The following is an 18,219-nucleotide window of genomic DNA, read 5'->3' on the forward strand; positions in this document are numbered from 1 at the left end:
CTTGGGATTCAGAAATACCTTGAATTTCTTGGTTCCTCGAGATCTTAGCCATTTCTACAGCTGATCCAGCTTCTCTTTCGCCGGCCTTCATCATGTTTTACACCTCCATTTTCTTCCACTCGGGGAGAAGAGGTAAAAAACACCTCTTGTTCTTCTAGTATCGCCGTCCCTCCCGTTGCTCCCTCTCCGATTGGGCTCCCTTCCGAGAACGCCATCCGTCCTCGTCTGGAGCCTGGGAACTCAGCGTTGTCGGCGTCTCCGTTCTAGACCTCTCATGATTTTAAACACCTCTATCATATCCCCCCTCAGCCGTCTCTTCTCCAAGCTGAAAAGTCCTAACCTCTTTACTTTCCTCATAGGGGAGTTGTTCCTTTCCCCTTATCATTTTGGTAGCCCTTCTCTGTACCTTCTCCATCGCAATTATATCTTTTTTGAGATGCGGCGACCAGAATTGTACACAGTATTCAAGGTGTGGTCTCACCATGGAGCGATATAGAGGCATTATGACATTTTCCGTTTTATTCACCATTCCCTTTCTAATAATTCCCAATAGTCAAAGGCAAAGTATGTGCATGAAGATGCAAGGTCTGCAGACACAAAGTACCCGTGAACTTTGCAGCCAGCTAGACTGAAATTTGCTCCCTCTGGGGCGGATTTTCAGAGCCCTGCTCGCCTAAATCCGCCCAAAACCGGGCGGATTTAGGCGAGCAGGGCCCTGCGCGCCGGTATGCCTACATTCAAAGAGGCCTACCGGCGCGCGCAGACCCCGGGACTCGCGTAAGTCCCGGGGTTTTCGGAGGGGGGCGTGTCAGGGGCGTGTCGGGGGCGGGCCCGGTCTTGGCGGCGTTTCGGGGGCGTGTCGGCAGCGTTTTGGGGGCGGGTACGGGGGCGTGGCTACGGCCCGGGGCAGTCCGGGGGCGTGGCCGCGCCCTCCGTACCCGCCCCCAGGTTGCGGCCCGGCGCGCAGGAGGCCCGCTCGCGCGCGGGGACTTACTTCTCCCTCCGGGAGGCGTAAATCCCCGGAGACAGGTAAGGGGGGGTGTAGACAGGGCCGGGCGGGTGGGTTAGGTAGAGGAAGGGAGAGGAAGGTGAGGGGAGGGCATTAGAGGATTCCCTCCAAGGCCGCTCCGATTTCGGAGTGGCCTTGGAGGGAACGGGGGTAGGCTGCGCTGCTCGGCGCGCGCCGGCTATACAAAATCCATAGCCTTGCGCGCGCCGATCCAGGTTTTTAGCAGATACGCGCGGCTCCGCGCGTATCTACTAAAATCCAGCGTACTTTTGTTTGCGCCTGGAGCGCAAACAAAAGTAGGCCTATTCGCGGAGTCTGAAAATCCGCCCCTCTGTGTCTATGGGGGTAAACAGCTCAGTACAGTGTTCTGTTCTTTTGGCACATTTACCTTATGGATCTTGCCATAGTGACACTCTCTACAAAAGCAGGCATCTGTCTCTTTACCTGAGGGACTCGAGACAGTCCAAACAATTTCATGTGTGCATCAATCCTTCCCCCCTCCACTCAGTAGGAAGGCCAAGGAGTTAGCAGAGCATTCTGTTGATCTTTAGCATCAACTGGCAAAATCCAGCTGTAATTGAATTGGTCTTTGCTTTATGCCAAGGCTGGGGAGCTAGCAGCCCTTTTTCTCTGCCGAGTTAGGGGAGTCTCAGCAATGTTTGTGCAGTGAGAAAGTTTTTCACCTCACCTCTCTCTCAGCTCCCTTTCAGAATCAGTCAAGGGGAGGAGGAATAGCCTAGTGGTTAGAGCACTGGGCTATGAACCAGGAGACCAGGGTTTGAGTCCTGCTGTTGTTCCTTGTGACCTTGGGCAAGTCACTTTACCCTCCATTGCCTTAGGTACAAACTTACCAGTCGATACTGTAACGTGCGGTTGAAGATTTCCCGTCTGTAACGTGCTGGAAGCGCACAATTCGGATGCTTTTGCCACTGGCTCCCTCTGCCTGGATGAATGCACGGCCCCCGCTGGCAGTGAATGAATGCCCGTGTGATTTCAGCACTCAAGGTTTTTTTTTTGCTTCGGGAGGAGGAGACAGGACTGGGGCTGCACCGGAGACCGGACGGGGCCAGGGCAGGTGAGCGGGGGCTGGGGGAAAGTTTGCCAAGCATCGGGGAACATAACTGTCCACTTCCTGGTACTTGTCATTTCAAATGTCATTGGAATGACATTGGAAATGACAGATACCAGCGCGGCCGTGAAGCGTTAGGCCCGCGAACCCAGGATACTGTATAGGCGCTCTATACAGTAAAATGGGTTGCGCGGGCCTAACGCTTGCCGCGGCATGCATTTGCATGCAATTTGAAGAGAGTATCGAGCGGTAGGTGAAGAGAACTGTGCGTGCGGGGAACGAGGGTGCGCCTGACACTGCCGCACTGTTTCTACCGCGGCCTTAGAGTATCGATCTGTTAGATTGTAAGCCCTGTGGGAATAGGGAACTATCTACAGTACCTGAATGTAAATTGATGTGATATCTCAGATCAAATGTTGGTATATAAAATAATAAGAAATGTTATTGGCACAACATCTTTTATAGATGTGGTCAAGGTAATGCATCAAGGTGTTCTCTGGCTAGATTCCCCTGGATGAAAACTGACCCCCCCAAAAAGTGACTAAAATTATGAGCAAGATCTTTTAGTCGGATTCAAAAGTGACGTAAGGACAAAGGTACTTTGTACACGCGATACCATTTCCAAGGAAAATTACTCAGGTTTGGAATTGACTTTTGGAATAAGAAAGCTCAAAATGACTCTTGGGACAGTGATTCTTGAAGGCATTTACCTTGGCGACTGATAATCACTCTTCGTGAGTGAAGGCTCGTAAGGTGCCTACTTTTAGTTGGAGGGAGAAGCAGAGCTCCTGGCAGAATATCTGGGTTGGGGGTAGGAGAACAACATGAATACATTTGATCTTCAAATGCTATTTTACTCCACACCCCCATCTTTTTCCACCCACTACCTGTGCAAATAGCAGATGCAGAGTGCGTGGACGCTTTTGGTACCCAGATTTCTTACGTGCTAATTTTCAAAGAGAAACCAGGCTCTTCCTGTTTGAAATTTTCACTAGATTACGTGTGTAACAAGTGCCCACTGAGTTTGCAAAACGTGAAAATTGCCTTGAAAATTCATTTTAATTTCGATGTATTCATTAAGATAGCGCCTTTATCAATCAATGCAATTTCATCAAAGCGGTTTACAAAAAGGGTGATACAAAGTATAGCATTAAATATCTGAAACATATAATAGAGCAAACCACGTGAAGAACGCATATAACAGCCCAGACAACAACGATAACGTAACCCAACAAACTTGCAAACTCCAGGCTGTCTCATGTGGTCAAGGGGGCCATTGATGAATTAACTTATTTAGACCACTAGATGGCAGCATATTGTAAGAAAAGGATATGAAGACAATAACCAGCTCTGTGTACACAGGGCCACTTTACTGTTTTATTCAGAGCTCTTTTCGATATTTTGAACTAACCCCCAGAGAAGAAGGGAGGGAAGGTGAACAAAAGAATGAAAGAGTGAGAGAGACAAAGGCAGAACATGGAACACAGAATGGACTTTGGCTATATTTTCTCTGTTTGTGGTATTAATATTTTTTAATATTAATACCACAATGGATCCTGTTTGTACCGACTTGTTGGGTTTTTTTTCGCCTTCATTTTTTTTTTTTTGGCCATTCTTGATTGTTGGTAGCAGATCATGTGAAGCTCAGGAAAAGTGGAAAGAGAATAGGGAGGATTAGCCCTTATCTTTTGTCCCAGATATCTAGAATTACAAGTGCCTGTCTGTGACTGCGTTCCCCTGCAAAATCAGACAAACTCCAGCAAACGTTCTTGGAAATCTCCAGCATTGCTGAGTCCTAGGAAAGCAGGAACGGTTTTCCCAGGTTCCCTCCTTTCCATTTTCCTCGTCTGGCATCCAGGGCTGGTGCTAGCGTTTTTGCTGCCCTGTGCGAAGAATTACTGTGCTGCCTCCAACCTCCATTCTGGGTTTTTTTTTTAATACAGAATTTTTGCTGTTTTCCCAATAACCAACACGCAATAGAAACCGTCAATCCCATGCTCTGTCTCAGACCCTCTTTTCCCACTGAAATAAGCCCTGCGCCCTCCGACAATCCAAACTTTCAAAATTGACACACCCCCTGAACCTATCTTACCCCATCCACAGGTCCCAAACTCCTAAATTGTGCAGAAGTGATCCCTAGATGCTCCTGCCCCAGTACATAAATGTGACACCGGCTGGACCTTGTAGCAGGCATTGTTGTGATGCCAATCAGAAAGCCCTGCATATGGTATTAGGCCTATTGTAATGTGTGTAAATGTGGGTTTGGGCCTCAGAAAGCCCAGAGTAAACTGAATGACAAAGATATAGTAAACAAGGGAGCAATCCTATCTATCTATGAAAAAGCAACACTGTAGATATCACACCAGGCCCTAAATCACCTCGTTTAGGAATGCAGAACAAACCAGGCTTTATAAATCCCTACATAGAAAGCACATGCTAGCAGAATGTGTGAGTTTGGTCACAGATGCCGAACACAGACAGACCCTCACTAAATAGAGAATAAAAAGATCAGAACATAGAAATAGAAATGGATAGACAGAATCCAAACTGGAAACTGCAACAAACCAGACCATTTATGCAATGCAGCAATGGAAAAAACAGAAACATTCCTCATAAATCATCAAACAATAAAATCAAGAAATATAACTCAACTATAATACACCATACTAATAAAAAGAATATTGCCAAAGAGCTGATGAATACAATAACATCCAATAATTAAGTACACATATAGAAAGTTTATCATTTTTTCTAAACAGCAATAAAATATTTCAAAATAGCAGAGACATCAAATATCCAATAATTGAAACTAATAAGAATGGAAAAATTCCCCACTCTCCATACCTGAAAAAATCTTATATTCTAACACCTTGAGCTTGTCAAGGTGAGGATGGAACAAACATTTCTACACACACACACACACACACACACACCCTCCCCTCAGGCAGGCTCCCATTCACACCACACATACATAGAAACATAGAAATGACGGCAGAAGAAGACCAAACGGCCCATCCAGTCTGCCCAGCAAGTTTCACACTTTTTTTTTCTCATATTTATCAGTTACTTTTAGCTCTTAGTAACCTTTTGGTTCTATTTCCCTTCCACCCCCACCATTAATGAGAGAGCAGTGTTGGAACTGCATCTAAGTGAAATATCTAGCTTAATTAGTTAGGGGTAGTAACCGCCGCAATAAGCAAGCTACACCCATGCTTATTTGTTTACCCAGACTAAATAATTCAGTCCTTGTTGGTTGTTGTCTGTATATAGATCCACTTTTCTTCATTCCCCCTGTAGTTGAAGCAGAGAGCTATGCTGGATAAGCATTGAAAGTGAAGTATCAGACTTTCTCCCCTGCCATTGAAGCAGAGAGCTATGCTGGATATGCTTGAAGTATCAGACTTTCTCTCCTGCCGTTGAAGCAGAGTTATGCTGGAAATGCATTGAAAGTGAAGTATCAGTCTTTCTCCCCTGCCGTTGAAGCAGAGCTATGCTGGATATGCATTGAAAGTAAAGAATCAGGCTTATTATGTTTGGGGTAGTAACCACCATAACAAGCAAGCTACTCTCCTGCTTTTTTGTGGATGCAAATCCTTTTTTCCACATTTCCTCTTGCCGTTGAAGCATAGAGCAATGTTGGAGTCGCATTACCTGTGTGTATGTTTATTGAATAAGGATATTAATCTCCAAGTAGTAGCTGTCATTCCTGCAAGCACCTCATCTCTTCATTCACATCCTCTAGACTTTATGGATCCACAGTGTTTATCCCTCGCCCCTTTGAAATCCTTCACAGTTTTGGTCTTCACCACTTCCTCCGGAAGGGCATTCCAGGCATCCACCACCCTCTCCGTGAAGAAATACTTCCTGACATTGGTTCTGATTCTTCATCCCTGGATACACACAACCCAGAAAAACTCCCATTCACACAACACATACACACACAACTCTGGAAAACTCCTATTCACACAACACACACACATACAACCCTGGCAAGCTCTCACAAACACACAACCCAGGCAGGTTCCCTCTCACAAAAACACACCACCCAGGCTAGCTCCCATTCACACAAACACACATAATCAAAGTCCCATTCACACAAACACACACACACAATCCAGACAAGCTCCTATTCACACAAACACAGATACACACAACCTAGGAAGGCTCCCTTTCACACTAATACACACACACAAACACACACACACACACACACACATGACCCAGGCAGGCAGGCTCGCATTCTCATAAATACACACACACATATGACCCAGGCAGGCAGGCAGGCTCCCATTCTCACAAACACAGACGCACTTCTTCCATTCCTCTTTTTACAAGGCTCCCTGCCTCGCTCAAAACTTCTGCAACTGCTCCTCTTCCGGATGGTTTCTCTGCAAGATAAGCCCCTATACAGGCTTAAATAGGCCTGAAAGCAATTCTGCCTACCCTGCTGATACAGCTCCTTCCGTTCTCAGCAGCCGGCACCAGTGGCACAGAGCAGGAACCGGCAGGTCAAAACCAGCTGCTCAGGAGGTGTTTCGCGACGCTGCTCCGCGCGCGCCTTTGCTGGATGCAGCAGCCATGGCTTCAAGGAGGCTCAGGGAAATCTAATCTTTGAGGGGGAGGGGTATGCTCTCCAAGGCATTTTCCACTGCGACTCTGCGCTTCTACCAAATTATCTCGAGCTCCACTTTTCAGTACATCAGCCAAGCGGGACTCGGGAGGATGAGGATGAGGCAGCCATGAATCTGTTCACTTCCACTGGCATCGCCCCCCCCCCCCCCCCATGCAAATGCATGTTATGTACACCCGGTTTCATCGGCCTTGCTGACATCATTTTCCTGACAATAATTTATCCCAGGATACCCTTCCTGTCCTCCCTTCAAGGTTTTCCTAAGAATGAGTTTCTTTCTATTTCTCTATGAGCCTTTCCCTTATCTGTAAATGCCGAGTCTGGCTTTCCTCTTTACATGTGCTTTTCCTACTTACAGAACCCTAGTTTACCCTCAAACACTCCACAGAATAAATCTGTCCTCTTTTTTTTAATGTATGCTCAATATTTATAGCGCTCGGTTCTTTTTCTCCTTCTGCTTACTTTGCTTCCTATCTCCTTGCCTTTGGTTCTTCATCCTTTCATGTCTTTTCCCCAGAGCCATAGACGGGCAATTTGGCGCACGCGTCCCGGCGAAAACGTGCGCCCTACTCTGTGCAGAACACAGACCACCACCAGCTGGGAGCCTCTGTCAGATGCTTTTTGGTGGTGGTGGGGTGCGGGCGGGTATTATTTGAAACATAACGCTATTATTATTGACTAAGAAGGATCCAGGGAAGTTCAGGCTGATTCACCAACCTCTCCTATCCAAAAGGGTCAGCAGTGAACAATTTAAACCCTCCTGAAAAGCGTTCTGTTCAGTATCCCTCATTTGCACATGTGGTTGGGATGCTCACACATATGGTCAAAGTGTATGTTGAGTCAGCATTTTGGTTACTCCAGAAAACAGGCAGAGAGACCCTGGTCCAGTGCTGTACCTCATTTAATAATAATAATAATAATAATAATGATTATATATATGTATATTCTGCCTTTTGTGACACTTCAAGGCAGATTACATTCAGATACTGCAGGTATTTCCCTATCCTCAGAGGGCTTACAGTCTAAGGGGGTATTTACAACACCATGCGTTATTTAATCCGAATCATCACCAGAATTGCAATGAGCAGCTCATTTACTAGGCGATTTCATGTAAATAAAATAACGCAGCTTGCCTGAAAGATCACAAGCTGTGTTATTTTATTGAAAGTTAAGCTACAACTTGGAAACTGTAGCTAACTTTGCCTGGGAGCATCGGGATGTTAATGTGGTCCTGATGCTCCCCGGGCTGCCATTTAAAGGGTCATAATGGAGCAGCCTGATCCAACCCTGGGAAAACCCTGCCAAGGGTCTAACAAGACTGCCACACCGCCACCACCAACTTTACAGGAAGTCCCTATGCATTAAAAATGAAAAAGATAAAAAGAATTTGCATGAGATCAATTTGCATATACGGAGTCTCCATGCTACGCAAATTGATCTCATGCATATTAATTGTGGATATCCTGGAAACCTGACTGCCTGTGGGGTCCCCCCAGGACAGGCTTGGGAAGCCGAGCTTTAGATGGACAGAGTTAGCGGGGATAAGTTTCTCTGGGTGGTGCTGATATTCAGTGCTACCTGGACAAAATGAAATCATGCTCCAGGGACGCCCCAATCACCGCCTTTTTTTGTCCAGGTAAATTTTGGCTGGGTAACGATTTTCATGGACAGAATTTAGCTGGGGAGCAGAGAAATAATTCAGTCCTCGGGGTTATTCCAGCTGACTCCCAAAAGTTAGCCAGACAAGCCCGTTCAAAATTGACCTATAGACCTTTGCTCTTTTCCATCAGTGGATGAAATTGTTTTAATTTTTTGTATCACGGCAGAGGTGGGAAAGAAGGAGAGAAGTAGGGGAGGGGAGGGGCAATTTAAATACAGCTAACTGCAGTCTGATAGAAGAGCACTAGTTGCCTGCAGGCATTCTGGGAAATTGGCTTAAAAAAAAACAAAACCCTGCAAGGCATGTCTGGTAAACCAGTAATTCCTTTATTTATAGATTATAAAATGATTTCAATTCTTCTTAGATGCTTGAGTCTGGCTTTAGAAAGGAGTGGTTTACACAGCTGGCTGCTCTTGGGGATGTGCTGAGCACAACTGGATGCACCAGCACAGCAGCCCACCCTCAGCTCCCCTGAGAGATTATTTTTAAGCTCATGACGTCTGCTGGGAAGCTCATATTCTGGTAAAGTGGTTACTGGGCAAGATATCTCTAGGGACAATACTTCAAGAACCGTTGTCATGCTATTACTGAGCAGTTGTTAGTATGGAAGCCAGTGCTGACAGTAAAGCTGGCAGATATTAATACTGGCTGTGTTGTGTTCCAGCGAGCAGTGATAGGAACCAGTGACTTGGGGTGTATTATGTTTCTGAGAAGCTATTATTGCTTAGTGTTTGTGAAAGCAGAAATATAATCAAAATTTTTTTTCATTTTTTTCTTTTCTATACCTGATTTTATTTTCTTCTGATTTTATTTGTTTTAGTTGTTATATTCTCTGTTCTCCTTCAAGATTTTCCTAAGAATGAGTTTCTTTCTATTTCATAAGAACATAAGAAATTGCCATACTGGGTCAGACCAAGGGTCCATCAAGCCCAGCATCCTGTTTCCAACAATGGCCAATTCAGGCCATAAGAACCTGGCAAGTACCCAAAAACTAAGTCTATTTCTCTATAAGCCTTTCCCTTACCTGTAATTGCTGAATCAGGCTTTCCTCTTTACATGTGCTTTTCCTACTTACAGAACTCTAGTTTACCCTCAAACACTCCACTGAATAAATCTGTCCTCTTTTTTTTAATGTATGCTCAATATTTATAGCACTCGGGTCTTTTTCTCCTTCTGCTTTCTTTGCTTCCTATCTCCTTGCCTTTGCCTTTGCGTCCCATCTGGGTCGCGTTGGTGGTTCAGTGGTAGAATTCTCGCCTGCCACGCGGGAGGCCCGGGTATAATCAACATTCTTCATCCTTTCACGTCTTTTCCCCAGAGCCATAGCCGGGCAATTTGGTGCACACGTCCCGGCGAAAAAGTGCGCCCTACTCCGTGCAGGACACAGACCCCCACCAGCTGGGAGCCTCTGTCAGATGCTTTTTGGTGGTGGTGGTGATGGTAGCGGGGTGGGGGCGGGTATTATTTGAAACATAACACTATTATATGTTTCAAATAATATGGCCAAGCTTTCCCATAATTTCAAGATTCTTCCACAGCTTCCACAGACTGTCCCTACCCAGGGCCTATGTTCATGTTTTAATCAGCCATAGTAACTTGTCTCCCTCTCCCCCTCCATTAGTCAACTTCCCTCCCCAGTCGGCTTGAAATCCCTCAAGTCCACTTCCTTTTATCTGCACACATTATTTTTTTTCCCAGTTATGTTTATCCAAGTTGTTCTCATCCTTGTTCATTGTAAGACATATTACTGTCATTATTTATTGCCTGTTGGAATGTAAACCGGAGTGATAAGTAACTCTGTTATCTGAACCTTGGTATAAAATAGTTATAAATAAAATAAATAAATATTATTATTGACTAAGAAGGATCCAGGGAAGTTCAGGCTGATTCACCAACCTCTCCTATCCAAAAGGGTCAGCAGTGAACAATTTAAACCCTCCTGAAAAGCGTTCTGTTCGGTATCCCTCATTTGCACATGTGGTTGGGATGCTCACACATATGGTCAAAGTGTATGTTGAGTCAGCATTTTGGTTACTCCAGAAAACAGGCAGAGAGACCCTGGTCCAGTGCTGTACCTCATTTAATAATAATAATGATGATGATTATATATATGTATATTCTGCCTTTTGTGACACTTCAAGGCAGATTACATTCAGGTACTGCAGGTATTTCCCATGCGTTATTTAATCCGAATCATCACCAGAATTGCAATGAGCAGCTCATTTACTAGGCGATTTCATGTAAATAAAATAACGCAGCTTGCCTGAAAAATCACAAGCTGTGTTATTTTATTGAAAGTTAAGCTACAACTTGGGAGCATCGGGATGTTAATGTGGTCCTGATGCTCCCCGGGCTGCCATTTAAAGGGTCATAATGGAGCAGCCTGATCCAACCCTGGGAAAACCCTGCCAAGGGTCTAACGAGACTGCCACACCACCACCACCAATTTTACAGGAGGTCCCTATGCATTAAAAATGAAAAAGATAAAAAGAATATGCATGAGATTAATTTGCATATACGGAGTCTCCATGCTAAGCAAATTGATCTCATGCATATTCATTGTGGATATCCTGGAAACCTGACTGGCTGTGGGGTCCCCCCCCAGGGCAGGCTTGGGAAGCCGAGCTTTAGATGGACAGAGTTAGCTGGGATAAGTTTCTCTGGTGGTGCTGATATTCAGTGCTACCTGGACAAAATGAAATCATGCTCCAGGGACGCCCCAATCATCGCCTTTTTTTGTCCAGGTAAATTTTGGCTGGGTAACGATTTTCATGGACAGAATTTAGCTGGGGAGCAGAGAAATAATTCAGTCCTCGGGGTTATTCCAGCTGACTCCCAAAAGTTAGCCAGACAAGCCCGTTCAAAATTGACCTATAGACTACTTCTCTGATGCCCTTTGCTCTTTTCTGTCAGTGGATGAAATTGTTTTAATTTTTTGTATCACGGCAGAGGTGGGAAACAAGGAGAGAAGTAGGGGAGGGGAGGGGCAATTTAAATACAGCCAACTGCAGTCTGGTAGAAGAGCACTAGCTGCCTGCAGGCATTCTGGGAAATTGGCTTAAAAAAAACCAAAACCCTGCAAGGCATGTCTGATAAACCAGTAATTCCTTTATTTATAGATTATAAAATGATTTCAATTCTTCTTAGATGCTTGAGTCTGGCTTTAGAAAGGAGTGGTTTACACAGCTGGCTGCTCTTGGGGATGTGCTGAGCACAACTGGATGCACCAGCACAGCAGCCCACCCTCAGCTCCCCCGAGAGATTATTTTTAAGCTCATGACGTCTGCTGGGAAGCTCATATTCTGGTAAAGTGGTTACTGGGCAAGATATCTCTAGGGACAATACTTCAAGAACCGTTGTCATGCTATTACTGAGCAGTTGTTAGTATGGAAGCCAATGCTGACAGTAAAGCTGGCAGATATTAATACTGGCTGTGTTGTGTTCCAGCGAGCAGTGATAGGAACCAGTGACTTGGGGTGTATTATGTTTCTGAGAAGCTATTATTGCTTAGTGTTTGTGAAAGCAGAAATATAATCAAATTTTTTTTTTCATTTTATTCTTTTCTATACCTGATTTTATTTTCTTCTGATTTTGTTTTAGTTGTTATATTCTCTGTTTTTTTTGGTTATTTTATATTGACATTGTGAACCGGTATGATTGATTACAGAATATCTGTATACAAAATAATATAAATAAATAAATAAATCTTTGAATAGCAAAATAATGAGAAATCTTTTGATACTTCTGTTTCTGCCTTTCCATTCTTATAAACAGATAACTGTTAGCAACCTAGGCCATACTTTCACAAGGGAACCTTCCATTCTGCCTCGATGGCAAAATCTAGAGTTCAGTGGCAGCCCGATGACCCAGTGGCTGGACTCCTGGGCTCCTGTCCAGGATTGAGGATGCTGGGAAGGAATTATTATTATTATTTTTTTTAATATACAGACATTCAATCTCAATCAAGATATCACACCAGTTTACATTCAGGTACTGTAGGTATTTCTCTATCCCCAGAGGGCTTACAATCTAAGTTTTTTTTACCTGAGGCAATGGAGGGTAAAGTGACTGTAAGGGAAACTGCAGAATCAGCTCAGCATGTTTGACATACAGCACAGAGTAGGATGACCTGACTAAACCATCCTTGAGTCTGGAATGCATAGTTTAGACTGGGACTGCTGGCATAGATCTGATTCTAGGATAGTGAGTAATCCTGTCCCACATACACACAGTCTAATTTGGCACGCACACTTGTTTACATTAGGCTATAAAAGACAAGCAGCTATGGCTGAAAAATGGGGAGAGCGAGAAACTTACTTTCACTTTGCTGGCATGCAAAGTGCTGCGTGTCCTTTGTAGACGTACAAAGTGACTGGACCCCTTTTGCCTGTGGTGGGCTCTCTCTCTCAGGCAGGCTGATGAAAAGGGTGTTGTGAGTATTACAGATGTATATGCTTAGCAATATTTTTAATGCTTAGAACTGTATACCTTTAACACTTAGAATTATTAAGATTGTATATCAATAAACATATTACTTTACTTTTACCTTATTCTCGCCTACCTCATTCCTTACAGTGACTTACCCAAGTTCACAAGGAGCAACAGCAGGACTCAAACCCTGGTCTCCTGGTTCATAGTCCACTGCTCTAACCACTAGGCTATTCCTCCTCCAATGAGAGCAGCTATTTCAGCACCTGGGGGCAGATATTCAAAATTAGGTTCTCCTCCCAAGCTGTTTTACCAGCAGCAGCTCCAGCACACCATACCCCATTTCTTTACCCCCAACTCGTGCCCTGAGGCATCCTAACTCTCCCTCTCTCCCATTCACCCTCTTTCTCTCCCATCCCCACCCAGCAGCCGCCCCATCTCTCCAACGCACCCCTACCACAGGAGACACCCCCCCCCCCTTTTGTACCTTATCCTGCCCAGCAGCAGCCTCCCTCTCTCACCCATACAAAATAGCTTTTCTTTCTCTATCTCTTCCTTCACCCCCCCCCCCCAGCAGCAGCTCTCTCCTCTCTCTCCCACTCACCCCTTACCATCAACTGCTCCTTTCTCCCCACCAACCTCCATCCAGCGGCAGCTCCCGCTCCCTCTCTCCCCAGGGCCAGCTTAAACACCAGGCAGACTAAACATCAACCAAGGGCCAAGACCTCGGGGAGGGAGAGTGCGGATGACAAAGAGCAACTGCAAAGAAAGCAAAACAGCCAGGTCCTGATAGCTACACGGCGCCTTTAATCACTTTTTTTTTTATCACATCTTTTGAGTGCACATATAAACAGTCATACCAAGTACTGCTTTTCACCCAGGCTTTGTTTATTTTTCTGTGGTAAGCTGTATGGGTTTGTGTTCTCTTTTTTTTTTAATCTACAGTTGTTTTACTCACTTTTGTGACTATAATTCTGGCAGGACCTGAGCATTCAGCTTTGTTCTCTCTGTGGTACGGGGGAACAGGAGAGGGGGAAGGTGAAGCTGGCACGGACACAGGAGAAAAGAGCTGCTGTGCTCTCTAACCCAGCCCCTTCTCCTCTTGTTCTTTTCTCCCTCCCCTCCGAGGCAGCTCAGGGCTGGCTCAAGGCAATCTGCTGGCCCCAGGCGAGGGATGAAATGGCGCCCCCTCCCCCATGGGGCGGTGCAAGTGAAATCTCCGGGAGGGCCAGGTCAGGGGGGAGGCAATGGAGGATGCAGTGTCTTGCCCAAGGTCATAAGGAGTGGCAGTATGTCCTGAACCCTGGTTTCCCTTGTTTGCAGCCTGTTTTTGGCTCTGGCCCAGCAGCAGCCCTGGGTGCAATGAGGACCTGAATCATGGCTGAGCCCCCTGCAACTCGCTCTATCCCATGTCATATCTTCATCCAGTCATAGGAGCCAACTTTTGAAGATGATTGGGGGGGGAACTGTTATGGGATTACTGTGCTTGTATAGGATTATGGATGAACTCGGAGCCAGAGACAGTCAGAAGGCACAGAGGAATACAGAAAATCGGATTCTGGGTCTGGCCAGGCACACAGAAGGGTTCCTGACATCTAATCCCAGCTGCCCTATACCCCACTGCTTGTTCCCTGTGGCATTTCTCCAGGCCAGAGCCGGTCTCATGCCCAATCCACAGTGATGGATTTAGGTTTTTTCCACTCTAGTCAGAGTTGGTGCTATCGCCCCCCCCCCCCCATCCGGGAAGGTCAGACAAGACGGAGGAGATGGCCTGAGGCACAGCCTCATTCCCCTGCTGCAGATCAGTTTCTATTCTGCAACAAGAATTCCAAGATTGTGAACCACACATTGAGAAATATTACTAATTGATTGAAGCATGAGCTTTTGTCAGATGCCTGAAGTGTAGTACAAGCAATGGATAATATATAGGGTTGGGGGTGAAGTGGATACAGAAAGAAGAGAAGGCATTGGATTAGGCAGGACATGGTGTGGAGAGAAGGTCTTCGCTCTGTTCTGTATTTATTTTACCCATCTCCTGTTCATCGCTTCATACATCTGAGGAGGAGGACTCCGTCCTTGAAAGCTCAAGGTTCAATAAATGGTTACTCTATAACGTGCCAGCTGACTCCTGTCATTTTTTGTCACACCAGACTAACAGTTATACCAAGAACATAGCAAGCAAAGAGACAGTATGTTCCCCCTAATTAAAAGCTTTATTTTAGTTTCTTAGGAAGTTAGATGCTATATCCGTCGAGATCTGATTTGCTTTAACACAGAACAATGCATGTTTAAATACATCTTCCCTCAAGATGTTACTATAAACACTCTTTGATTTAATTTGGATATCTCCAATCCCAACTCTGCGCTTCTCTCTTGGAGCAGTATCACGGAAACAATAGCCAATAAACTCTGCCCGTAAATGACAAAAACCATCAATTGGTCACAAAAAATGAAACAACCCTGGTTCTCCCCAGAACTTAAACGAATGAAGCTAGACCTCAGACATAAAGAAGGCACATGGCGTAAGAACCCCAACACCACAACACTATTGGATTACAAACACACCCTCCATCTCTACAAGACCTCTCTTCTACAGACAAAAAATGAATCCTATGCAAGCAGAATCCACGATATACAATATGATGCCAAGGCTCTGTTTTCCTTCGTATCCCAACTCACAAAACCCTCTGCCCCCACCATCCCTGATGAACAGGCTCAATCAAAAGCCAATGAACTTGCACGCTTCTTTCAGGATAAAATTGCAAACACACTGGCACTACTCCCCACTAACACAATAACCTCAGCCTTCAACTCTAATCCCACCCATCATCCTAGAGACATCCTTGACTCCTTCGAACCCACTACCACCATGGAGATAGAATCCGCCCTTAAGAAAATGAAACCCTCCATCCATCCGACAGACCACATCCCAACTAAACTTCTGCTCCTCATCCCCAGCACCATCTCTAGATCACTAACCAACATCATAAACTGTTCCCTAGCCCAAGGAATCTACCTGGATGAGCTAAAAACGGCATCTCTCAAACCCCTCTTGAAGAAACCCAAATCTGGATACAAAAGAACTCTCCAATTTCAGACCTATATCTAACCTTCCGTTTCTAGCGAAGCTCACAAAGAAAGTTGTTAACACACAACTCTCTGGCTACCTTGAGGAAAATAAAATACTTTACCCTTCACAGTATGGTTTCTGAAAATCCTCCAGCACAGAAACCCTTCTCATCTCCCTATCAGACCACATCCTCATGGGACTTGACAAAGGGCTTTCATACCTACTGGTCCTCCTAGATATCTCAGCGGCCTTCGATACGGTAAACCATGCCTTCCTGCTAAACCGTCTTTCAGACATTGGAATTGCGGGTCTCGCCCTCAGATGGTTCAACTCTTTCCTCAACAATAGAAGCTACAAGGTTAGAGTCAACAACAAAGAATCACCAAGCTATAAATCAACGCTAGGCATTCCACAAGGCTCTTCGTTATCTCCAACCCTCTTCAATATCTACTTACTGCCCCTCTGCCACCTGCTCACTAACCTAAAATTAACACACTACCTCTATGCAGATGATGTTCAGATATTGATCCCCATAAAAGAAACCCTGCCAAAAACGCTTGACTACTGGGAAAATTGCCTGAAATCCATAACAAGTCTCCTCTCCAGCCTGAATTTGGTTCTCAACGCATCCAAGACGGAAATCCTTCTCATCTTCCCTGAACACTTGACCAACACCGATTTTACAGCTCCTGACACACAGATTTCTCAAACAAGAGATTTAGGAGTCATACTAGACAATCATCTGAATTTAAAGAAATCAATCAATAATATCACCAAGGACTGCTTCTATAAGCTTCAAGTTTTAAAAAGAATTAAACCACTTCTCCACTTCCAGGACTTCAGAACCGTCCTTCAATCTAAGCTATTCTCGAAAACGGACTACTGTAATGCTTTACTCCTGGGGCTCCCCATCTCAGCAACAAAACCTCTACAAATGCTACAGAATGCAGCAGCCAGAATCTTAACCAACACTAACCAAAGTGCTCACATTACCCCCATCCTCCGAAACCTACACTGGCTGCCAATAAAATACAGAATTCTACATAAAGCACTCACCATAATCCACAAAACCATCCACAAACAGCTCACCCTGGACCTTCAGACCCCGTTCAAACACCATGCTTCAGAAAGACCCATCAGAGAGGCATATAAAGGAACCCTTCAAGTCCCACCTATTAAATCCACACGTCTAACATCCACCAAAGAACTTTCCTTCTCCACAGCAGGACCAGTCCTTTGGAACAAACTACCGACCGACCTAAGACTGGAATCCTGCCTCCTCACCTTTCGAAGGAAACTTAAGACGTGGCTTTTCCTCCAAGCCTTCCCCTAACTCAAAATATCTCGTCAGACTCAGCTCAAGGAACTGAATGTTTACTAATTTCATAACCTATCTTATATGATTTATATGTAGTTAATTCCTCTCTCTCTTATTCCTAGCTACTATAGCTCCCAAGTTTAATCCCCCTGTTATATTGTAACTTTGCTATTTCGACCTTTTATTTTTGGTTACTTTGGTTTATCCCTTGTTCCATGTAAACTGGCCTGATATGAATCCCATTCATGAAGTCCGGTATAGAAATATTTTAAATAAATAAATAAGATTACAAGGTGAAAGCATTTGCAGACACCTGAGAAGGCTGCTTTAACCTTGAAGACGTACTTTACAATCGTACAATCCTTCTGCGATCTTTAAAAAGATCACAGCATTTAGTGACTGACATAAACCTTGAAATTCCCCTGCTTTCTGGGACACTCGCCAAGTTTCCCAGAGAGATAACGTGTTGGGAAGGTAACGGTAATACCTTTCGGCAGCGTCTCGTTAAGAAATTGCATTATCTGGGTACCAGTCATTTTTATGTGCCCGGGTGCAATACCAAGGACAGAGTAGTCTGATTGCAGTCCTGTTCCCTGAGAACTACCTGATTGCTTTTCTTTACGCTGAGCTGAATTTGCAGGCAGGAGCATTCGCTTTTTAACAGGACATGAGGGACTTGATTTTGAACGTAGGGATCCCAGGGGGTATTGATTGGGGGATATATTAGCTTCCACGTGACAGGATCAGTATTGGAAGACCTATGAGAAGAGGCTGAAGGATCTGAATATGTATAGCCTAGAAGAGAGGAGGTGCAGGGGAGATAGGATACAGACCTACAGATACCTGAAAGGTTTTAAAGATGCATGAACTTCGAACCTTTTCCGTTGGAAAGAAATCAGAACTAGGGGTCAAGACATGAAGCTTAGGGAGGGAAGACTCGGAACCAGCATCAGGAAATATTTCTTCATGGAGAGGGTGGTGGAGGCCTGGAATGCCCTTCCAGAGGAGGCGGTGAAGACAAAAACAGTGAAAGAT

General features: G+C 44.9%; 1 long non-coding RNA gene across 3 annotated transcripts in view; it reads right to left on the bottom strand.

Moving 5' to 3' along the window:
• The window catches only part of LOC115088324, a 64,427-nt gene extending 48,025 nt beyond the window's left edge, over positions 1 to 16,402 (bottom strand). Inside the window, exons 1-3 of one of the 3 annotated variants that reach the window (XR_003855749.1) lie at positions 13,408 to 16,399; positions 12,952 to 13,062; positions 12,129 to 12,783 (exon numbers count right to left, since the gene is read on the bottom strand). This is a non-coding gene — a long non-coding RNA (uncharacterized LOC115088324). Of the gene's footprint in view, positions 1 to 12,128; positions 12,784 to 12,951; positions 13,063 to 13,407 lie in introns of those variants that run through there. The other 2 variants (XR_003855748.1, XR_003855750.1) reach the window with 2 other exon arrangements.
• Positions 16,403 to 18,219: the final 1,817 nt, after the last annotated feature.

Source organism: Rhinatrema bivittatum, chromosome 3 (genome assembly GCF_901001135.1).
Source record: "Rhinatrema bivittatum chromosome 3, aRhiBiv1.1, whole genome shotgun sequence".
In the NCBI taxonomy this organism is placed as follows: Eukaryota; Metazoa; Chordata; class Amphibia; order Gymnophiona; family Rhinatrematidae; genus Rhinatrema; species Rhinatrema bivittatum.